The sequence below is a fragment of the Mesoplodon mirus genome (assembly GCF_964341445.2).
Source record: "Mesoplodon mirus genome assembly, chromosome: 4".
NCBI classification, from domain to species: Eukaryota; Metazoa; Chordata; class Mammalia; order Artiodactyla; family Ziphiidae; genus Mesoplodon; species Mesoplodon mirus.
In genome coordinates, this window is record NC_138979.1 from 32,037,482 (window position 1) to 32,054,833 (window position 17,352).

A 17,352-nucleotide genomic window follows, 5' to 3' on the forward strand; every position below is an offset into this window, starting at 1 on the left:
GTGAGTAAAATTCTCATTGAAACATTGCTGGTTCTCACTGAACCTGCAAACTACGTAGGTATTTATTGGTAGGGGGTTGGTAAGTAGATGATGGTGCATCCATACTCTGAGAAAGTAGGCAGCTACTGCAGAGTGAGGTGGGGCTATGCCCGGGCATGGAAAGACATCCCAGCTATAGTTTTAAGTGGATGTGCACGTTGCATACAGGACAAGTGTTTGATACTGTCTTCCCAGACTGCATCCTCCCATGGGTTTACACACCGTCTGTCGGCCCTGAATGTACGGCAAGAGGCCAAAAAGCAACTGAGAGGAGCAGGTCCAGGGAGGAGGACTGGGGCACCCACGTGGGGAGGATAGTTAAGGTGGATTTTTGCTTTTTTGTGTGTTGTTTGATTTTATACAAATAGAGCATATTACGGTATTATTTATGTCATGAAAAATAATTATATATGTATAGAATTATACATTGCACTTTTTTTTTAACGTACTTTTCTTTTTTGAGAGAAAGGGTCAGGGTTTAAAGTCTGTTTTCTCCCATGTCCTTCTCGGCCCCCATCCAATTTGCCGCCCACCTTTCCCGAAGGCTTCCCGCTCTGTGACGGCACCGCCTTTGTTCAACTTCCTTCCAGGGCCGCTACTGAACAGAGTGTCTGAAGAACAAACAAAACCTGCTCCAAGATGCCTGGCTGCTTCCTCTTTTGGTTAAATGGCAGTTTCTCTTGCTTTAAAGGAAAAGGAAGGGGTGCTCCCTGTGTGTGGCACATTTCTTCTAGTTGAAGGAAGCAGGCGAGAAGGACGGTGGAGGAGGAGCCTCCACGCTCCCCGATCACATCTTCTCTCTCCATCTCTCATCCTCGCCTTGTCCTTGGCACATCAGCCAGACCGTGGCCTCTGAGCCTGGAATCCCCATGTGGACGAAGGGGCAGCTGTGCAGGGAAGCATCCTGACTGACAGCCCCACAGGTCTGAGCAGTGAGGGGACTGTCCATCAGAATCTGTCCATCATATGACCAGTGATTTGTTTCTCCGGACCCTGCATCCTTGCCTTTGGTTTAAAATTTGGGTCTCGTTTTTTTCATGTTTCTTTGGTTTTTTTAATTGAAGTATATTTGAGTTACAAAGTTGTATTAGTTTCAGGTGTACAGCAAAGTGATTCAGTTATACATGTGCGCACGCGCGAGCATACACACACATATATTCTTTTTCAGATTCTTTTCCATTATAGGTCATTACAAGCTATTGAATATAGTTCCCTGGGCTATACCGTAAGCCCTTGCTGTTTATTTTATATATAGTAGTTTGTATCTTCTAAACCCAAACTCCCCATTTATACCTCCCTCCCTTTCCCCTTTGGTAAACATAAGTTTATTTTCTATGTTTGTGGGTCTGTTTCTGTTTTGTAAATAAGTTCATTTGTGTCATATTTAAGATTCCACATATAAGTGATATCATATGGTATTTGTCTTCCTCTGCCCACTTACTTCACTTAGTATGATAATCTCTAGGTCCATCCATGTTGCTGTAAGTGGCATTATTTTGTTCTTTTTTATGGCTGAGTAATATTCCAGTGTATATATGTACCACATCTGCTTCATCCATTCATCTGTCAATGGACATTTAGGTTGCTTCCGTGTCTTGTTATTGTAAATAGTGCTGCTATGAACATTGGGGTACATGTATCTTTTCGAGTTATGGTTTTCTCCAGATATATACCCAGGAGTGGGATTGCTGGATCATACGGTAACTCTATTTTTAGTTTTTTAAGGAACCTCCATACTGTTCTCCATAGTGGCTGCACCAATTTACATTCCCACCAACAGTGTAGGAGGGTTCCCTTTTCTCCACACCCTCTCCAGCATTTATTGTTTGTAAACTTTTTGATGATGGCCATTCTGATTGGTGTGAGGTGATACTTCATTGTAGTTTTGATTTGCATTTCTCTAATAATTAGTGATATTGAGCATCTTTTCATGTGCCTGTTGGCCACCTGAAGGTCTTCTTTGGAGAAATGTGGGAGCTCGTTTTTGATGCTGAAAGTTCGATCTGGTCTAACCCTGATTTGTGGCCCAAATGATGTCAGAGCCCTCCTGTGGAAAAGCCTCCCGCAGGCCTGTCTGGGTAAGTCACACCAGACTGAGGAAAACTGTGCAGGATGGACATGAAATTGTATTCAGCAGAGCCTCACAGGGCAAAGCCAAAGAAACCTGTCCCCACACGTGTGAAAACATGGAGGCGAGCCGGGCCGGGCAGAGCCAGGGGGATGGAGACCAGGGCAGGGTCAGCGTGGGAGAGCCAGAGCCCCCGGAGGTGGCCTTGGCTGGGCCTCTCCAAGGATCTGGTAATTTGGACCCCCTCTGAGAGCTGGACTGGGACAGAAGACAGACAGGGCAGGATTACAGGGGGCCCCCGGGTCTGTGGGATTCCTGCAGTGTGCAGGGCCTCACTCAGGCCAGGGCTGGGGTCCCATCAGCAGCATGAGGACTGCCGGCTCAGGGCTGTGTCTCAGCTCTCAGGGCCCAAGGTGCATTTTCAACCCACTGGCAGCAAAAGCAGAGGAAGAAATTTTATAATCTGGACATGAAAAGAAATGTGTTTTTATGGGAATGTCGACAGGTACGATGCTGTGATGTCTGGAATGAAATGGGGAGGGGTGGGTACGGGCAAAGACCAGCATGGAGTGTCCTCTGGTTCAAGCAGAGGAGGCGGAGGAGGGAGAGGGTGGGAGTTACGGTAGGGGGGTGGGTCTTGGACGCAGCTGAGGAAGGCCACTCCCCGTGAAATGGTAGAGGGGCGCTGTGGGCTCTTGTGCATGGAAACCTTGTTTTTAGTCTCCCTGTTTCTTGTAGGCAAGACTCTGGCCTCCATGACTTTCCCTGAGTTCCAAAGGGCAGATTTAAGCAGTTGCTAATCAAGGGAGAAGCAGCCAAGAAACCACCTAAGGCAAGACTAAAAGGACCAGATGGGGGATGTGGGGGCAGTCGTGGTGGGATGAACTGGGCGATTGGGATTGACATATATACACTAATATGTATAAAATAGATAACTGATGAGAACCTGCTGTAGCGCAGCACAGGGAACTCCACTTCGCTGTACAGTAGAAACTAACACAGCATTGTAACATTGGGGTATAGTTATACCGCCCCCCAAAAAAAGACTAAAGGGACCAGAGAAGCTCATCAAGGTTAGGAGAGGGCCACCTGAGACCCTGCACACACCCTAATCTTGTCAGCAACCCCACCCTTGAAGTATTGTTATAAAACCCCTCATCAAATCCTCCTAGGTTGGGACACATAGTTTTTCGAGGCAGGAGCCTGCTGTGTCCCCTTTGCCTGGCAAAGCAATAATGCTATCCTTTACTACTTCATCCAAAACTCTGTCTCTGAGATTTGATTTGGCACCGGTGCAAAGAGGCCGCGCTTTCGGCATCACTAGGCAGGTAAAGTTCTGGGGACGTGGAAGTGACACTCAGCAGCCATGGGGGGACAATTGTGGGGTTTTGTTCTCTAGCCACTCCCATCCATGTGTTGAGAAGGCTGCCCTTCTGGAGGCTCTGGTCCCTGCTCAGGAGGCCGAGGGGTTGGACCCTCCCTTTCCCAGCCCAGGCAGTCAGGGGGCAGCTGCCTGCTTTCAGCTCGGCCAGCTGGACACGCATAGGCTAGGTCATGGTGTCTGGAACAGTGTGTCTGGATAAGGGGATGGGGCATCTTTATGAGGGACAGTCACACTCTTGATGAAGGGACAGTGGAGGCGGCCGCCTGCCGGGTCCTGCACATCCTACTTTGGAGCCGTCGAGCACAGCATTGGCTGCGGCCTGTTCTCCACGACTGGTCTCCAAAGTGTCAACACTGACCCGTTGACATCCTTCCCTTGTGTTGTTTGCAAAATAGAAGCCTGGGATAGTGAAGAGGTAGGGGCTGTGGGCAGGCTGCTGAGTTTGAATAGCTCAGTGATACCCCGGAATGTTTCAAGTAACCCTGGAGCAGCAAAGATGTGGAGTTTGGGTGGAGTCTCCCAAAGGCTGGCTGAAGACAGAGGCAACTGTCCGATTTGTCTGTGGCATCAGGAAGCAACGCCCGCATCCCAGCCCTACAATCAAGGAGGTAAAGACAGAAATGACTCCTAATCATGTTCGTTCTAGGTGAGCTCAGGCAGATAAGAAAAGTGGATGATGTGTAACATGTTTATTTAGAGTTAAAAATAACAGTTTATCCCTAAGCTGTGTTGACTTGAAAAAAATGCACAACCTAAAAGTTGAGAGTTAAGTTTTATTTGGTGGACAAATCTGAGGACTTAAGCCCGGGACACAGCATCTCAGATAACTCTGTTCCAAAGTGGGCAAACCAGGATATATAGGAGTTTTTGCAACAGCATCAGGTAGTTGGAACATCAAAAGATTACTGTTAATTAAAGAAAACCAGACATCTCAAGTTAAGGAATTTAGCGCTTGTCTATATATGGGAAGATGCAAAAGTCTGGGCTCACTGAAATCATTCCTTTGATGTGCACCTCAGCTACCTGGGGCCAGTATCCTGTGTTTTCTCATCCTGAAGCCCCTCAGGGTGCACCGTTGGGGGTGATTGCAGTGTCTGATTGCTAGATGGTGGGCATCCTATTTCCATCCTGAGTTCCCTCAAGGCTCACCTTCCGGGTGGCTATAATGTGATGGCTTGATGGCTGCAATATCCTGTGTTTACTGATATGGCAGGTGATATTTGAGTTCTCAGCTGAGATGGAATGGGGGGAAAAAAAAACAGGCTTGAGGCAGAAGGAATTTGAATGGAGGCCACCTGGTGTAAGGGACCTTGTCTGGTGGTTAAAGGGGATGGACGATTTTGAAGTTTTCAGGTACAGTTAGAGGCATAGTTGCCTAAACGATCCTCACTATCCATCCCAATTGTGCATTCTGGTTAATGAAAAGTTTTGATTATTAATGATTTAACACACATACCAGATACAATCCTACTGCCTTTAGACTCTTAGCATTCAACAATAAAGTTATTTTACGCTAACACTGGTCTGAAGAGAATCAAACCTGTACTTGGTACAGAAGGACCGATCCCACAGCTGCATCTGTGGAAACATGAGTTTTTCCCTCCCTCCTTCCCCCTCTGACACTTTCCCTGCCAGCAAACCTGTCTCCCGGTGACACTGGGAGGCTCTCACCCCAACTCACTGGGAAGCTTTTGCCATGACCTCCTTTTCCTAGAGTAACTGATGAAGGAAATCTGGATATTTCGCTGGTGGTTGCAGGCGGTGGGGGGGAGCCATCTTTCAGCTCCAGGACTCTGTGGGCAGAGCGGCTGAACTTGGAGTGGGGGCAGGAGGGGTTGATTCAGAAAGAATGAGCCCTAATGATTGACGTCATCCACTGTTTAGAAACTTCTAGCTCAGTTTCATTCCTAAAGACAAGATCCCCACCCCAAAGGAGCTTACCTTCTGCCAGTGGAGCAGTAAATGTAAATATTTACCAGGAATGCAGAAGACCTAAATAGACATTTCTCCAAAGAAGACCTACAGATGACCAACAGGCACTTGAAAAGATGGTCAACATCACTAATTATTAGAGAAATGCAAATCCAAACTACAATGAGGTCTCACCTCACAGCAGTCAGAAAGGTCATCACTAAAGAGTCTACAAACAATAAATGCTGGAGAGGGTGTGGAGAAAAGGGAACCCTCTTGCACTGTTGGTGGGAATATAAATTGGTGCAGCCACTGTGGAGAACAGTATGGAGGTTCCTGAAGAAACTAAAACTAGAGTTGCCGTATCATCCAGCAATCCCACTCTTGGGCATATACCCAGAGAAAACTCTAATTCAAAAAGATACATGGACCTCAATGTTCATAGAAGCACTATTTACAGTAGCCAAGATATGGAAACAGCCTAAATGTCCATCAACAGATAAATGGATAAAGAAGATGTGGTACATATATACAATGGAATACTACGCAGCCATAAAAAAGAATGAAATAATGCCATTTGCAGCAACATGGATGGGCCTAGAGATGATCACACTAAATGAAGTAAGTCAGACAGAAGAAGACAAATATCATATGATATCACTTATATGTGGAATCTAAAAAGAATGATACAAATGAACTTATTTACAAAACAGAAACAGACTCACAAACATAGAAAACAAACTTATGGTTACCAAAGTGGAAAAGGGGAGAGGGATAAATTAGGAGTTTGGGATTAACAAATACAAACTACTATATATAAAATAGATAAACAACAAGGTCCTACTATGTAGCACAGGGAACTATATTCAATATCTTGTAATAACCTATAATGGAAAAGAATATGAAAAAGAATATATACGTACCTATAACTGAATCACTTTGCTGTACACCAGAAATTAACACAACCTATAGTAAACCAACTATACTTCAATTAAAAAAAAGAAAAGACTCCCATTCACAGACTTCCCCCCTCCCCAAAAAATAAATATTTACCAAATACAGAATAAAATGACTGCTCTGATAGAGTTTCTTGCCAAATATATATGGTTGTGTTTGCCGGGTCTCTGGGTTGGAAGACACCCGGAAACAAGCCAGGAATAAAGAACTCTGCAATGGCTCAGTAATGTCTGCTCTAGGTGGGCCTGGCACTCAGCTGTATCTTCATCTATTCATCATGTCTGTGTGTCAGGGCTGCAGGAGCCTCTGGTTTTCACTAAGAACATTATGTTTGCCCTGACTGTGTGTGTAAATCTCTTCCTCTCTCTGTCCTTCTATCTCTGTGTTGTTTTCTCTTTCTGCCTCTCCGTCTCTCTCCTTCCTTCCCCCTCTTCTATAGACTCGTCTGCCTCTTAAACGTGTGCCCCCTGGTTTATCAGGACACAGAAAGGCTTTGCTGTTTGGGGCCAATGAAGAAAAATGTCTCCTCATAGCAGCACCCAAAGAAAGGTCAAGGCTGCGGGGAGGAGGGCTCCTCCCCGGGTGGGAGCAGGCTGGGTGGGAACCTACTGCAAACACAGAGCCCGGGAGAGCTCATGCCCTTACATGTGCCTGAGAAACCCACGCTCTCCACGATCTCCAGACCCCAAAGAGTGGAAAGAATTAACTTCACACTAAGCCCAAATGTTATTACTCCTGCCCCATTCCCCGGGCTTAAGCGTCCTGCATTAGGGAGCGTCCTAAATCAGGATTAAAGGCAAGCCTGTGGAGCCAGGCCGGAGCTGAGCCCCTACACAGAAGCTGGGATGATCACCTGTATTGGGAGAGCAGCCCGGGGTGGCTTTTGTCCTCCCTATGGCCCATCTGGCCCCCCATCTGCCCCTGTATCGCAGGACAAGACAGGTGGCCCTGCCCTCTCCCCGAGACTGCCTGCTCCATGCCGGGATATCTGGGCTCAGTGCTGGCCCTGCCATGTGGCGGCTGTGGGACTTTGGGCATGTTTATTTCCCACAGCTGGAAAAGCCCTAGTGGCCTTCAGTCCCTTGTAAACTGCAGGAAGCTCCATCACGTAAGGCCTGAGGTCTGCCTACCGTGATTGAGGTTTTACGGTGACAAATGGGGGCCACGGTCACCCATTCTGCTGTTTTCAACATCTATTGGTTGAGTGTCTGACATTTGCAAAGGACTGAGCACATTTGCTGGGTACAAGTGGGAAAGCAGTGGGGAAGAGGAAGGTGAATTTAAGAGTGTCCCCGGAGCCAATGACGATATAGTGTGCGCAGGGCTGACTCTTATGAATGAGATAGGAAAGGAAGCAAAGGGGCCTGAGAGACCCCTGGGAGCAGTGGAGGCGAAGCTGTGGACAGAACACTGAGCTGGGGCCCCTCATCCTCTCGTGGGCCTGACGGGTGGCTGTGAGGGAGCCTTCTGTTGGGGATGCGATGCGGCCCATGAGGCGGGTGGTTCACACCCAGTGGACGTGGCCCCTGGACGGCCTCAGTTATAGGCAGGGGTGGGGGTGGGGAGTGGGCAATAGGTCAAGATCATCCAGGAACTAGAACAAACCTGCCGTGGCCGAGCTTAAGGCTGTGGGCAAAGACTTAGCAGCCTGGAAAGATGTCCAGGGTTCAAGGGTCTATATGAGTTACTTAACTGATAAGTTCCTTGCCGTTTAAATTCCATGATAAACGGCAAGGAAGGATTTAAACTGGAAAGGACCCCTTCCCAGAGGTATCCACTCTGCCCCAGTTTGCTCGTGAATCCTTCGGGAAATGTTCGACGCTTATGCAAGCTTTTTGTTTGCCCGAACAGGATTATGAGATCCTGGATGAAGCCAACTTTTTTCACTTACCCATATAGCTCTGACATCCTTCTCCCGTTAACCAACATAATTCTACAATTCTCTCTGATTACATGTGTGATGATATTTTTGCAGGCTTTCACATTTTGGTGGATATTTCCACCTTCCCCTTCAAAAGAGTTCACCAGTTCCTGGGGGCCGACATATTCTTTCCTAAAGAGATAAGTACTCGGTGCTGTTAGTAAAGCTCCCAGAAGGTTCTGCCCTCAAGCTTCCCCTGGGCGTTGGTTGCTCTGCCATGGACCCCAGGCCCAGGGACAGCCCAGGGACAGCCCAGGGACTGGGACCACTCCTGCAGGCTTTAGGGGACCAGATGCCACATGCATATCATTTCACTTTTGTGGGACCAGCTCCCTGGTACAGCCACCCAACTGCAGCCCCAACAGGGGCATTTGGGGGGCTCCCACCAGCTCACCCTTGGGGGTCTGCCTGAGGAGTCCAAACTCCTGATCACAGGTGGGCCTCGTGTAGCTGCCGGGAGACATTTCCAGGTGGGTGCAGGACTGTCGCAAGTGGGCACAGCTCCCAGAGCAAAGCTCAGGGACACACAGGTTTCAGTGAGAGGTGCCGGGGGTCATGTTTAGATGGGGACATCCCACTTTGTAATTGCAAGGCCACCCTAGGAGCACAAACAAATATCTGCAAATATCTAAAAAGTCGTTTTCCCCAGTGACCTTGGGGGAGTGTCCAGGGTGGCGTGAGCAGGGAGTGACAGTGGGGTGATCTCGGATGGTGTTGCTGGCTCCTGGGGGCACAAAGGCTGCTCAGCAAGTCCAGGGTGAGAAGGAGAAGTGACCAATTCTTAGGGGCAGGAACCGTTGGTTCATTTGACATCAAGGGAGGGCCTGTGTCTACGCATGTGACTGAGGTGTGGAGGGAGGTGGGGTGGGGGGAGATTTCCTTCTGCCAGATCCTTCCCCCAACCTGGCCTCTCCTGGAACCACAGGAGACCTTGCCAGGATCACCGCTCCTACAGTCAGCTCAGGCTGCCACAACCAATAACACACAGTGAATGGCTTAAACAACAGACATTTATTTACTCACACTCTGGAGGCCAGAAGTCCAAGATCAAGATGCTGGCAAGGTTAGTTTCTCCTGAGGCCTCTCTCCTTGGCTGGCAGACGGCCACATTCTCATTGCTGTGTCCTCGTGTGGTCATCCCTCTGCGTGTGCACCCAGTGTCCCTTTGTGTGTCCGAATCTCCTCTTCTTGTAAGGACACCAGTCAGATTGGATCAGATGCCACGCTAAAGACCTCACTTTAAATTAATCACCTGGGCTTCCCTGGTGGTGCAGTGGTTGAGAGTCCGCCTGCCGATGCAGGGGACACAGGTTCATGTCCCGGTCCGGGAAGATCCCACATGCCGCGGAGCGGCTGGGCCCGTGAGCCATGGCTGCTGAGCCTGCGCATCCGGAGCCTGTGCTCCACAAACGGGAGAGGCCACAACAGTGAGAGGCCCACGTACTGCAAAAAAAAAAAAAAAATTAATCACCCCTTTAAAGACCATATCTCTAAATACAGTCACATTCTGAGATGCTGAGGGTTAAGCCTTCAACAGGTTAATTTGTCGGGGGGACACAATTCATTCCATAGCACCCCTGGAGGTGGTTCCCTCCCCCCACCCTTAGCCCCACTGTGTGTGTCCCCCGGCCCCGGCTCCACAGTGTCCTTCAAGCCCCCCGCCCCAGGCCTGTCATGCTTCCTTTCGCCACTCTGTTCCCAGGTTCCTGGAGGGACGTGCAGTGGCCCCAGGTGGTGTCAGCTCTGGGTGTCTGTGGCCCAGCCCAGGGCGTTGGCCCCAGAGTGAGCGGGCCAGTGAGTGAATGGGGCAAGCATTTGCCGAAGCGCTGGTCAAGCATTTCACAGTGAGAGGAGGTCAGCCCTCAGGTCCTCAGCTCTGGCAAGACTACCTCCTTTGTGCACAGAAACAGTACATGTGCGGTTTGATGCTGTAGTTGAGCCTTTAAAACGTGAGCAGGAGAATGGAAGTGCTGGCACCCAGGATGAGAAACTTGGGTTTTATACGTGGAGCGTGTGCGGGGACAAGGCCACCGCATTTGGCTCTGCGAGTGGAGAATGTTTAGCCTGGTGTTGGTGTTAAATCCTTTCTCCTGCAAAGGAGAACAGCAAAATGCCAGGACGGGGCTCAAAGGCAGGGCGGCCACTGCCCGACTCTGCTTCCAGCAGGCTGTGTGTAATCAGGGTTTTTTTATTACTCCACCCCGCAGGCCCCGGTGCCAACACAACAGGCACAAAATCTGGGCCTGCCTGTGTTGTTGCCTGCAGCGGGCAGAGGCCAAGGGTCAGTTAGAGGCTAAGGCTGCCTGGCTCAGGCTCTAAGTCCTGACATGCTGGGTTCTCATTCTCAGCCCCGCATGGACCATATACTCCCACAGGCCCGAGCCAGACACTGATCTCTCTCCCTGACCCTGAGAGAGGACAGAGCTTGCACTCGTAACTTCCAACACAGGGGCTTGGACCAGAAGAAGCATTCAACCAATGCTGGGAGAAAGGACATGAGGTCAGGGCATCCCAGGGGCCACCCCCGGGGAACACGCAGGTGGGGATGGCATGGAAGATGTTTGAATGACTCCTGGGTGCTTGTGGGTTCAGTAGGGTAGAAGGCAGTGCTGGCAGGGGCCCCAGACCCCATGCTCGCCTCACCCGAGATGCTGGGGCCCAACGTCCTGGTGTACTTTGTTCCCCTCCGTGTTAGCTTCCTAGGGCTGCCAGAACAATCTCCACTACCTGGGCGGCTTAAACAACAGAAGTGCATCATCTCACAGCTCTGGAGGCCAGATGTCGGAGACCAAGGTATCAGCAGGGTTGGTTCCTTCTGAGTCACAAAGGAGAATCTGGTCCAGGCCTCCCCACAGCTTCAGGAACTTTGCTGGCATCTCTGGTGTTTCTGGCTTCTGGATGCATCCCCTCTATCTCTGCCTTCATCTTCACCCAGCATTCTCTCTGGGTGCATGTGTATCCACATTTCCCCATTTTATAAGGATGCAAGTCATACTGGATTAAAGCCCACTCGAAAATAACGTCCTTGTTTTAACTTGACTACCTCTGCAAAGACCCTCCTACTAAATGAGTTCACATTCTGAGATCCTGGGGTAACATGAGAACTTCCACAGAGGAATTTTGGAGGGGACACCTTGCAACTCATAACACCATCTGACAGAAGACCCAGGGGCATGGTGGGCAGTGTAGGCAGACCCCTCTTTTCACTCTGGATTCCAGGGTCGACGAGCACCAGAGGTGAATCCCAGAGGAAAGGCTATGTGGGCTGATATCACCAACACCCTAAAAACTCCAAGTTCAAGAATGTCATGTCATTTCACATATCACACCATACCACACCATACTATATTATAGACCATGCCATACACCAGACATCATACCATGCCGTGCCACACCATATGATATTTTCCTGCCCATACTAATCCACAAGGCTGATGTTTTACTTTTCATCTGTTGCCACAGAGCATGGAAAACATTGTGGACAAACCCCTCCTTTTACATGGAGGGAACAAGATGACAAGGCAGCTGTTGGTCCTGGTGGGCATATGGTGGGAAAGGAAGGCCCTGGACAGGGGCTTTGGGATCCTGTTTGCTGTAGTGGAGCTGTTCTAGGCCAGCCCATATCACCCTCTTTTCTCACTGTCTCACCCACAGATGGGGATGCTGCAGGGTGCCATTGTCAAGGTGCTCCATCCTCCCAGCCCACACTGAGGCAGAGAACCCTTTGAGCAAGGCCCAAAGCTTGTACAATTTGGGGCAACCTCTTGAAGAAACGATTACAAACTTACAAGTGCATAAGTAGGTACAGGTAATGACCCCCACAGATTTTTCAGGTTGGCATTGAGAACAAAGAGAGAGTAATTACCCTCTTCCTGGCAGCAGTGCTGGGCTGCAGTCTCCACCAATATTACCTTGCACAATGCACCAGCTTTCCCATTACACACAATATTCTGTTAAAAAACAAAGTCAACTGAGGAAATTTTAAAGACCAAGGTACAGGGCCTTGGCAGGGGCCATGCAAGTGAGGGGTCTGAGTCTGAGCTTCATTTGCCCCAGGGAAGACCCACCTCTGTGTGCATGGCCCCCACAGTCAGGGTGACTTTGATGCAGCGAATGTACTGCCCCAGAATTTGTTTTTGACAAATAGAAACCAGCCCTTCTGTTCATCTCTACCCTCAACGAGAGTTCTCTGAGTCCCTGATGTGCTGGGAAGTGGACAGAGTCTGAAAGGTGGTCCATGTCTCTGGGGGGTCTCATGGGTGCCAGGAAAGAGCTGAGGGCCCCAGCGAGTAAGGAAGTTCAGGGCCATCATGCTGCCTGGTGACACTTGCAGCAGGTGAATGGTCCCTGCTCCTTTCTGAGGGTTGCATAGTTAACACACACATACACACACACACATGTTTGTATGCAAAATCCATGAAGACACCCACTTTTAAATGTGCAAGATCCTAATAATTGTGTCCTCTCCATTAATAAGAGAGCAGAAAAGCTCATTTTTAAGACAGTATAATTTGAACAAACTCCTTAAAAACTCTGGCTGTTGACATATTGCCCATTGTTTTTTGTTGTTGTTTTTTAATTTTTAAAATTTTTATTGGAGTATAGTTGATTTACAATGTTGTGTTAGTTTCAGGTGTACAGCAAAGTGGTTCAGTTATACCTGCACATATATCCATTCTTTCTCAGATTATTGTCCCATACAGGTTATTACAGAATATTGAGTAGAATTCCCTGTGCTATACCGAAGGTCCTTGTTAGTTAGTTATTTTATATATAGTAGTGTGTATATGTTAATCCCAATCTCCTAATTTATTACTTCACCAGCAATCCCACTCCTGGGCATATATCTGGAGAAAAACAGAATTTGAAAAGATACATACACCTCAATGTTCATAGCAGCACTATTCACAATAGCCAAGACATGGAAGCAACCTAAGTGTCCATTGACAGAGGAATGGATAAAGAAGATGTGGTATATATATACACAATGGAATACTACTAAGCCACAAAACAGAATGAAATAATGCCATTTGCAGCAACATGGGTGGACCTAGAGATTGCCCATTGTTTTTTTTTTATCAGATGAGCAAATAAAATCTGAAAGTTTCTCGAGATGAGCATTTGACTGAAGACACGACCTGGACGAACTCCAGTTTCTTTAAGCACTGGTTTTTTGAAGCATGTCTGCAAATATCTTAAACCTCACCAACTCAGAACTTTAGAAATGGCATCACATTTGTGAAGGCATAAAGTCCAGAGAGAAAGAGAGAAAAGAAACATGACTGCAAGTGTCCCAAGGAGAAGCAGAGGTGGCCATCCCCCAAGCGGATGCCGTGACTGATCCTAGACTTGGGGATGCTGTGCAGCGGGCCAGACCTGCAAGCCCTGCTTGCCCCTCCAGAGTAGCCAGAGCAGCGGGTGGGATTGTGCCCCCACGTGGAGAGGTTTGGAGAGGTTCAGGGACCGAGCTGTAGGTCTTTGCTCCAGAGTTTAATCGGGCTGGGGGCCGGCACTGATGCTCCGCTGGCCGTGCTCACACTGTCCCAAGAAGGACCCTGGACCACGGCCAGCAGAGGGCCAGCGAGTTCCAGGCTTTGAGCTGGGCCCCTCACTCAGCACATTGGGGTGTTATTGGGGGTGACATTGAGGACCTAGAAGAGGGATACCTGGGTCTGAAATCGTATAGTCATCAATGAGCCCCACAGATTTTTCAGGTTGGCATTGAGAACAAAGAGAGAGTAATTACCCTCTTCCTGGCAGCAATGTTGGGCTGCAGTCTCCACCAATATTACCTTGCACAATGCACCAGCTTTCCCATTACACACAATGTTCTGTTAAAAAACAAAGTCAACTGAGGAAATTTTAAAGACCTAACTGGCTTTGATCAACAATTCATAAATCGGGGCAGCATCCCATCTAGCAGATAGAATGGAGCCCCCTGTACAAAATGAAAGATTTTTATAGGCAGAAGGGGGCAGGACAAGGAAGTTACCAGCAACAAGAGTGGATTGTTTGTGGCAAAGTCACCTTCTTTTGGAGGGGGGGACAGGGGTCCAGCAGGCAGATGATGACCTCGCTAGTACCAACCAGGTGATTTCTCTTTTTTTTTTTAACATCTTTATTGGAGTATAATTGCTTTACAATGATGTGTTAGTTTCTGCTTTATAACAAAGTGAATCAGTTATACATATACATATGTTCCCATATCTCTTTCCTCTTGCGTTTCCCTCCTGCCCTCCTTATCCCACCCCTCTAGGTGGACACAAAGCACCGAGTTGATCTCCCTGTGCTATGCAGCTGCTTCCCACTAGCTATCTATTTTACATTTCCAGCCAGGTAATTTCTGATGGACTAGTTTAAGATTCCACTCCTGGGAGAAGTTGAAACTGTAATTAAGTTAGGTATTAAGTCTTGTTTTGGTGACAGTGTCACCAGCCAGAGTTCTTGGCCTCCTTAATCAATAGAAATTGGTCAGAGGCCAGACAAGAAATTCAAGCAAGGCTTTATTGGGGCCCCTCCTGCAGAAGGGAGTTGGGGGGGCGGTGAGAACAAACAACAGGTTCCCTTGCTTGTACCCTGAGGGGGGCAAGCTTGTTCCTTATATGGGCTGAGGGTAGGGGTGTGTCCAGGGGTTGGGCCAGGGGTGGCTTAGGTAGTCTGCCCACCACTTTGGTGGTGTTGTGTGCAGGGGGCATGCACAGTACCCTGCTTTTGCTCCTGACCCCCTGCTTTTGCTCTGGACTCTTCAGAATCGGCAGCTGGGTTTTTGGTCTTTTTGTATCTTGTCCATAATTTGCCCCAACTGTGCACGCATGCAGTTATTTTTTTGTCCTTTATAGTTTCTTGGTATTTTGCTGCTTGAGGAGATGTTTGTCCAGGTGCAAGCATTGCAGCGCTGCAGCAAAGGGTCCCAGGTCCCAAGTCCCAGCCTGTCGCAATGGGAGCTTAGCACAAGTGACTCCATTTGGGGCCTGTTGTCTCTGTTCTAGCAAACAAGCTTATTCAGCTGGTTACATAAGGGAAAACAAAGGCAAATACAATAGTATGGAGAGAGACTCAATTTGTTTATTATTGAATTATTAATAATGATGCTCATAATCATGAGCTTCAAATGTGATGACAATAAAATATGCAGCCCAGCATTAGCACCCTATCCGTGTTCTCAGCATTTATTCCATCCTGTTGGCCTCCACAGTGACACCCCACTGTCTACACCTACTGCCTGTACCCTACCATCTACACCCTACTGTCTTCACCTATTTCCTATACCTTACCATCTACACTCTACTGCCCCAACAAGGCAGATTCAGATGGGGATCATCAGAAACCCTGTTGACTCTAGTAGACCAGGACAGCCAGAGCTGGGGGCTTCCAATCTGAGATCTGTGTGGAACCCAGGATGGCATGACCTCCCCACGATGTCCTTCAGACGAGAAAAAAGTGAGGTGGACCAGCTCACATCAGTCTGTAATGTGCATGTATTACCCTGGGGATCTGCATACTCAATTTCCAATAAACTCCTGGGGATGTTGATGCTGCTGGCCCCTGGACCATGCTTGAGTAACAGGGAACCACATGACACTCTGGCCATGAGGATTCGGGACTGACTGAGTCATTAGGCCCTGAGGGAGACTTTCAAAGCCAGCTACACAAACACTGCTAAGTACTTTCCTAGTCTTTCTCCTCCTCTTCTTTGTAGTCACAGAATGGAGCTTTGTTTGGGGCAGCATGTGCCCACTTCCCTTGCAGGGTGATGTGGGAGAATCCTTTCCATCCAATGAGATGTAAAGGAGGGTCTGCTAGGGGTGGGGTTGGGGGAGGAACTCCTTTGCCTTCCTGCCCTTTCCTTCCATGCCCTTCTTCCTTTTTGTTATGTCTTTCTTCATTTATTCCTCTCCCCTTCTGCCTGCCTAGAGCACAGACTCAATCTGATACCTGTGGGTAGGGAGGCCGATTTTAAAGCATGAAGATGACAGCCACTCTGAGACAGGAAGGGGCCAGGGCACAGCCTTTAAAAGAATGACACAGCTGTTGAGGATATGACAAAAACTGGTTAGAACCAAGTAGGCCCAAGATGGCAGAAGATTCGACTTCCAGTATACGCTCACTGTAATGCATTAGCATAAGCTAAGTGACACTCCCACAGGCTCCATGACAGTTCTGAGGCCTCCATAAAAGGCCAAAAAGTGGACCATGGCCCAGTTCTTGGAAATCCCTGTTCCTTCCCCCAAATAGTTGGAATATTCCTCCCTTTCATTAGCCTATGAAATTACCCAGCCCATAAAAACTAACCACGCCCACCTCGGGGTCACTCTCACCTTCTGAGATGGACTGCATTCTGTCTATGGAAAGTGCACGTCTCTAAATAAATCTGCCTTCACTTTACTACATCTCGCTCTTGAATACTCTCCCACACAAAGCTAAGGGCCCTCACTTGGTGACCCATCCCAGGGACTCACCCGAGACCTGGGATATGACTGTCCTCCCACCCCATTTTTTTATCCTGCAACACTAAACATGGTGGAGTGAAAAGCCAGTGGGAGCCTGGGCCACCCAAGGGTTTCAGAGTTACTGTTGCCACTCTGAACCACCAACTTCCAGGCTTCTAGTTACCTGAGAATATACCCCATTTGTTACATCACTATTTTCCAGTTTTCTCTTATATGTTGTCACATGCAATTCTAACCAATAATCCCCCTTTGGGATTTGCTTGACAAATATGAGGAAAACTCCTTCACAAGAGAAGCTCTCAGTAGGAATATAAAGTGGACTAGAAACATACAGCATGGGCTATAAATGGGTCCCTGATCCTTCTCACTCAGTGATATTGTTCTCAGCTTAAATTGAGGTTTAATGAAAGTAGGGAATTACCTGAGTCTCAAAATGTACTCCATGCATAAAATACTTAATTACAAATGTAACTGAGAGACTTAAAAACTGCACAGAGCAAAGGTGAGGGCAATAACTTGCCAAGCATCATTACATTGCCTGTGTTGAGTACCCCCTATATATTACCCATACATCCTCACAAGGGCCCTGGGGAGAACGGCCCACTGCTGCTCTTCAAAGATG